Source organism: Somniosus microcephalus, unplaced genomic scaffold (genome assembly GCF_052327205.1).
Source record: "Somniosus microcephalus isolate GS21.2 unplaced genomic scaffold, FLI_Smic_1.0 unresolved_chr4, whole genome shotgun sequence".
In the NCBI taxonomy this organism is placed as follows: domain Eukaryota; kingdom Metazoa; phylum Chordata; class Chondrichthyes; order Squaliformes; family Somniosidae; genus Somniosus; species Somniosus microcephalus.
Window position 1 is genome coordinate 14555322 of NW_028225182.1, and position 6482 is coordinate 14561803.

A 6482-nucleotide genomic window follows, 5' to 3' on the forward strand; every position below is an offset into this window, starting at 1 on the left:
GTATTTACTTTTAATTACCAAGCGGAACTCATTTATTTTCACACCACTGTCAAGCACTTTGGGACATCCCTCAAAAGTGGGATTCAGCGGTTCACCTGCTCCATTCACATAGAAACATAGAAAATAGGAGCAGGAGTAGGCCATTCGGCCCCTCGAGCCTGCTCCACCATTTAATGAGATCATGGCTGATCATTCACATTCAGTACCCTGTCCCTGCTTTCTCCCCATATCCCTTTATCTCTTTAGCCTTAAGAAATATATCTAACTCCTTCTTGAATATTTTTAATGAATTGGCCTCAACTGCCGTCTGTGGTACAGAATTCAACAGGTTCACCACTCTCTGGGTGAAGAAATTCCTCCTCTCCTCAGCCCTAAGTGGCTTACCCCTTATCCTTAGACTGTGACCGCTGGTTCTGGATTCCCGCACCATCGGGATCATTCTTCCTGCATCTAGTGTGTCTAGTCCTGTTAGAATTTTGTAAGTTTCCATGAGCTCCCCTCTCGTTCTTCTAAACTCTAGCGAATATAATGCTAATCATCTCAATCTGTCTTCATACGTCATTCCTGCCATCCCATGTATCAGTCTGGTGCATCTTCGCTGCACTCCCTCCATGGCAAGAACATCCTTCCTCAGACAACGTGACCAAAGCTGCACACAATACTCAAGGTATGGTCTCACCAAGGCCTTGTACAACTGTAGCAAGACATCCTTGCTCCTGTACTCGAATCCTCTCACGATAAAGGCCAACATTTGCATTCTTAACCACCTGCTGCACCTGCATGCTTACCTTCAGCGATTGGTGCACACGGACACTCAGGTCTCATTGCAGTTCCCCTTTTACCAATCTATTGACATTCTGATAATAAGCTGTCTTCCTGTTTTTGCCACCAAAGTTGATAACCTCACATTTATCCACATTATACTGCATCTGCCATGCTTCTGCTAAATCACCTAATCTGTCCATATCATACTGGAGTTTCTCTGCATCCTCCTCACAGCACACATGCCCATCCAGCTTTGTGTCGTCTGCAAACTTAGAGTTATTACATCTAGTTCAACCTTCTAGATCATTAATATATATTGTGAGTAGCTGGGGTCCCAGCACTTATCCCTGCTCTACCGCACTAGTAACTGCCTGCCACTTGGAAAAAGACCCGTTTAGACATACTCTTTGCTTCCTGTCTGCCAACCAGTTCTCTATCCAAGTCAGTACCTTACACCCGATCGCATGTGCTTTAACTTTGCACGCCAATCTCTTATGTGGGACCTTATCGAAAGCCTTCTGAACGTCCAAACACACCACATCCACTGGTTCTCCCTTATCTATTCTACCAGTTACATCCTCAAAAAATGTTAACATTTCCATCTGACCTGGTACTGAAAGTGGAGACGGCTCCACAGTGTAGCAGTTATCACGTTTGCGGAATCATTTTGTTGGAACTTGCTCCTTCTGCTTGTCCAGGGGCGAGATTGCTCTCCTGTGTGAGGAAATAACAACTAAGAACAAAAGAATTAGGAGCTGGAGTAGCTCATATATTGTGTAAAATGAGATATGGGTAATAGTTAACAGTTAACATGCAAAGCACAAAACCTGCTGACAAGGGTGGAGCTGTTGCTTTTTGGCGAACCGACCTCTACCTAGCGGAAGCTGTACGCCAACTCTCCAACACCTCCTCCTACCTCCGCCTGGACCATGACCACACTACCGAATATCAAGTCACCATTTGCAAGACTGTCACTGACCTCGTATGAGAAGAGATTGAGTAAACTAGGCCTGCAATCTCTTGAATTCGGAAGAATGAGAGGGGATCTCATTAAGCATGCAAAATTATTACAGGGTTTGATCGGTTGGATGCTGGGAGAATGTTTCCCTTGGCTGGGGAGTCTAGAACCAGGGGCCACAGCCTCAGGATGAAGGTTAGGTCATTCAGGACTGAGAGGAGAAGAAATTTCCTCACACAGATGGTGGTGAATCTTTGGAATTTTCTACCCCAGAGGGCCGTGGAGGCTCAGTCATTGGGTATGTTCAAAACAGAAGTCGGTAGAATTCTGACTGGTAAGGGCATCAAGGGATATGGCGTTAGGGCCGGTGAATGGAATTGAGGCAGGAGATCAGCCATGATCTCATAGAATCCCCTACACTTGCTTAAAAATCTGTTCCATTACCTCTTTTTTCCAGTTCTGACGAAAGGTTATCGACCTGAAACGTTAACTCTGTTTCTCTCTTCGCAGTAGCTGCCTGACCTGCTGAGTATCTCCAGCATTTTCTGTTTCAATTCAGATTTCCAGCATCTGCAGCATTTTCTCAGTTCGCATTTCTTTCATTGTGCAAAACAAGGTTATCGCTCAATTACTGACACTTTGAAAGCAACATAAACGTTTAACAAAATAAATACCGCCCAACGTGGGGCTCGAACCCACGACCCTGAGATTAAGAGTCTCATGCTCTACCGACTGAGCTAGCCGGGCCTGTTGGAATTGTATTTCATTGTCGCTGATTGCAGTCAGGTACCTGGTGGCTCCGGCCCGGTCACAACAGCATGTCTGAGCCGCGTTTCTGCAAACTACGAAACAAGTTCTCCAGAAGCCCAAGGCGTATAAGGAACTCAAGCAGCAAAATCCCTTTCATTAACCACAGGGGTTCAGGCAATTTTCTGATCGCAAAGCGCTTTAGTCCTTGTCAATATCTCTTGTCTATTTCCCGGAGATTCCCGATTCTGTCTTTCTCTCTGGCTCTGTTTATTGTGTCTGTGGCCACCTGCGGGTTGATTTTGAAGGAATACCTGTGTTTGTGTCTGCTTGTTACGTTAAACAAATGAGGGCATCAGGCGCTTCTGTGCATGACACTGAGGAATCAGGAGAAGGCAGGAGGAATGAAACAGTGTTTGTGGAACGTGTGTATATAAAACAGCGCTGTCCAAATTGTAAGACATCGTGGCGCAACGGTAGAGTGTTTGACTGCAGATCAGAAGGCTGCGTGTTCAAATCACGTCGGGGTCACTATTCTTCTGGGTAATTCCAGAATTATTGTTTTCTTTGCCATTTCACAATAACCAGACACTTGCTCCAAAGACTGTCTCACTCTTTCCCCAGTGTCAGGGAGAGAAGCGCCACAATTCCTCATTTATTTAATGTGACAAGACACAAGCACAGGTATTCGCTCAAAATCAACCTGCAGGTGGTCACACAGAATAAACAGCGCCAGAGAGACAGGCAGAATCGGGAAACACCGGCAAATAGACGAGAGATATTGACAAGGTGAGAAAGCACTTTGCGATCAGAAAATTGCTTGAATCCCTGTGGTTAATGAAAGGGCTTTTGATGCTTGATTTCCTTACACACCTTGGAATTAAGGAGAACCTGGTTCGTGGTTTATCCTGGGGCCGAGCCATTAGGCGCCTGGCTGCAATCAAAGACAAGAACGTATCAGCTTCTCCAGCCCGGCTAGCTCAGTCGGCCGCGACTCTTAATTGTAGGGTCGTGGGTTCGAGCCCCATGTTGGGAGAATTATTTTTGTTCAACTTTTATGTTGCTTTCACGGAAAAGCATAATTAATTACCCGATAATATTCTTTTGCCCAATTAAAGAAATGATAACTGAGCGAGAGTCGATACTTCAATCACTTTATTTTTGCTTTGCATGTTAACTGTTACCCATATCTCATTTTACACACTGTGCTTTAGGAGTCTGGGTTAAAGTGCTCATTGCTGATGACACCAGGAATCTGGGCCAACTTTTGTCATATTGAACAGGAAAATAGAATCAGCAGTGAACATCAAATCCCATGGTGCTGATTTTCAGATTCTACGCAGCCCGAATTGTAAAAAAGTGATATCATTTTAACAGTAAAGATCTGGAAGTAAATGTTACTCGTGTTTGTGCTTTTAATTAAAGTTTGTGGCGTCTGACTCCCGTTCATGTCTCTGAATAAGGAAGGAGGGGCTTGTCGTTGACCAGACTGCACTGCGTCTGGTGTTTGTGAGCTCATCCTTTATATTGAGCGGTTTCTCGTTCTTTAACCGGTGTCAGCTTTCGCTCAGCGGTTACTTCGCAGCACCAACTTCTTTCTAATTTGGAACTCTGTCTCACTGCGGGCGCAGTTTGGGCTTTTTATTGTCATTTTCAATCCCCTTCTTCAACAACAAAACACATTATAGCAGTGATTTTAATTTAGCACTGTGACATTTTTAGAGGGCATCACAAAATTATTCAATAACGTATTCCTATCAGCGCTGCGAGATGGGTTCGATTCCCAGTTAGTGAAGAAATTTTGGTATCACCGTTTTTTATTCATGAATGCGATGTAATTTTATTAAATTAATTACATGCATCTAATGTGAATAAATAAGAACTGCTTTAATCACCATTAATTAACCGGTAACTTTATTTTGCAGAATGAAAGACATGATAATATGGTTACTGAGGGACAGTCGAAACTTCATTCATTTATTTTGCTCTTTGCATCTCCTGAACTTTTAACCCACATCTCATTTTACACATTGCATTTTAGGAGAATGGTTTAAAATGTTCATTGCTTGAGAGAGCAGCGATCTGGGGCAACAATTGTTAAATTTAACGGGACCGGCTATTTCACAGAAAAAAAACCTATTCTCTCACATGATGTTTTCAGACCACACACTGACCGATCTTTGCTCGGCCCCAAGTGAATGACCTGACACTTGCCCGCGTTGAACTCCATTAATCACTGGTCAGGGGAGATTTAATAGAGGTGATCAAAATTATGGGGGAAACAGTTTCCACTGGCAGGAGTGTCAGCAGGTCTATGGGGGAAGAGCAGCGGAGTGGGACTGATTGGATAGCTCTTTCAAAGATGCAACATGAATTGCTCATTTTAACCTGCGATTGATAGATTTTAGTTAACCAACGGTATTAAGGGATCATTGAAGTCTGTGAGGCACTTCATAATTGTTTCTATTATCATTAATCAACCCACAACATTTTGTTGCACACTGCAGGAATTGCTAACATGTATACCGGATGACAGTCAAACTTTAATAAGTTTTTATAGAATCATAGGAAATTTCCTGAAATCCTGTGGTTAATGAAAGGGATTTTAATGATTGAGTTCCTTATACACCTTGGAATTCTGGAAAACATGGTTTGTATTTTGCAGAAACGCGGCTTCGATCTGCTGTTGTGAACCGAGGTATAGCTGCAGGATCCTTGAATAATCTTTCACAATTCAACTGATAGCAGCCGGAATGTGCAGCTTTGAGAGGGACTGTCTGCATGGTCAGAGCTGGAAATGAGAGTGAGCGAGTGACACTGTAGTGCTTTGATTGAGTGCAGGACTGCACAGAGAAACACAAATGTAACAGGATTTTGTTACATTGCATTAGAAATGCGAATTGTTCCATTTTTTCTACTATTTAAATGAACACGATTTACAAAACGTCTCTGCCCGGTTTCGAACCGTGGAGTTTTCGCGTGTGAGGCGAACGTGATAACCACTACACTACGATAACATTGAAGTGAAAAATCGGCGTCTGTCATAAATCTCTGATTCTATAAAAAAGGCTATTAAAGTTTGACTGTCACCCAGCAAACATGTTAGCAATTCCTTCATTGTGCAACACAATTTTTTGTCGGTTGATTATAACATATTTTTTTAATGATATAAACATACATACATTTAAAATTACTTTGGCTAAATTCTGGCCTGCTTTAAAATGTTCAAATTTATATTTCATAAATTTCAATTATATTTTAAATCTTTAATTAATTTCATTACGTTTGAACAATTGACCATTTATTTTATTTCCGTGGTGTGAAATGTTCTTTATTTGGAGATTTCTAATGTGCTTATGGGGATTCCGTACATAAATGGAATCCCAATTCGCCTCATAGGAATCCCCCTTTTTGATTGGTTGGTCTGGCCCATGTGATCCCAGGGATGAAACATGGAAACATAGAAGATCAGAGCAGGAGTAGGCCATTCGGACCCTCGAGCCTGCTCCGCTTTTCAATGCGATCATGGCTGATCAGCCAATTTCAGTACCCCATCACTGCTTTCTCCCCATACACCTGGATCCCTTTAGCCTTAAGAAATATATTCAACCACTTCTTGAATATATTTAATGAATTGGCTTCTACTGCCTTCTGTGGTAGAGAATTCCACAGGTTCACCACTCTCTGGGTGAAGAAATTCCTCCTCATGTCTGTCCTAAATGGCCTACCCCTTATCCTTAGACTGTGACCCCTGGCTCTGGAGTCCCCGACCATCAGGAACATCCTTCCTGCATCTAGTCTTTCCAGTATTGTCAGAATTTTATAAGTTTCAATGAGATCCCCTCTCATTCTGCTAAACTCCAGCGAGTACGAGCCCAATCGTCCCAGTCTCTCCTCATATGTCATTCCTGCCATCCCAGGTATCAGCCTGGTGAATATTCGCTGAACTCCTTCCATGGCAAGAACATCCTTCCTCAGATAAGGCGACCAAAACTGCACACAATACTCAAGA

General features: G+C 42.9%; 1 non-coding gene across 1 annotated transcript; it reads right to left on the minus strand.

The window, feature by feature from the left end:
• Positions 1–2397: 2397 nt before the first annotated feature.
• trnak-cuu (transfer RNA lysine (anticodon CUU)) lies at positions 2398–2470 on the minus strand. The gene has a single exon. It is a non-coding gene; the product is annotated as a tRNA-Lys (tRNA).
• Positions 2471–6482: the final 4012 nt, after the last annotated feature.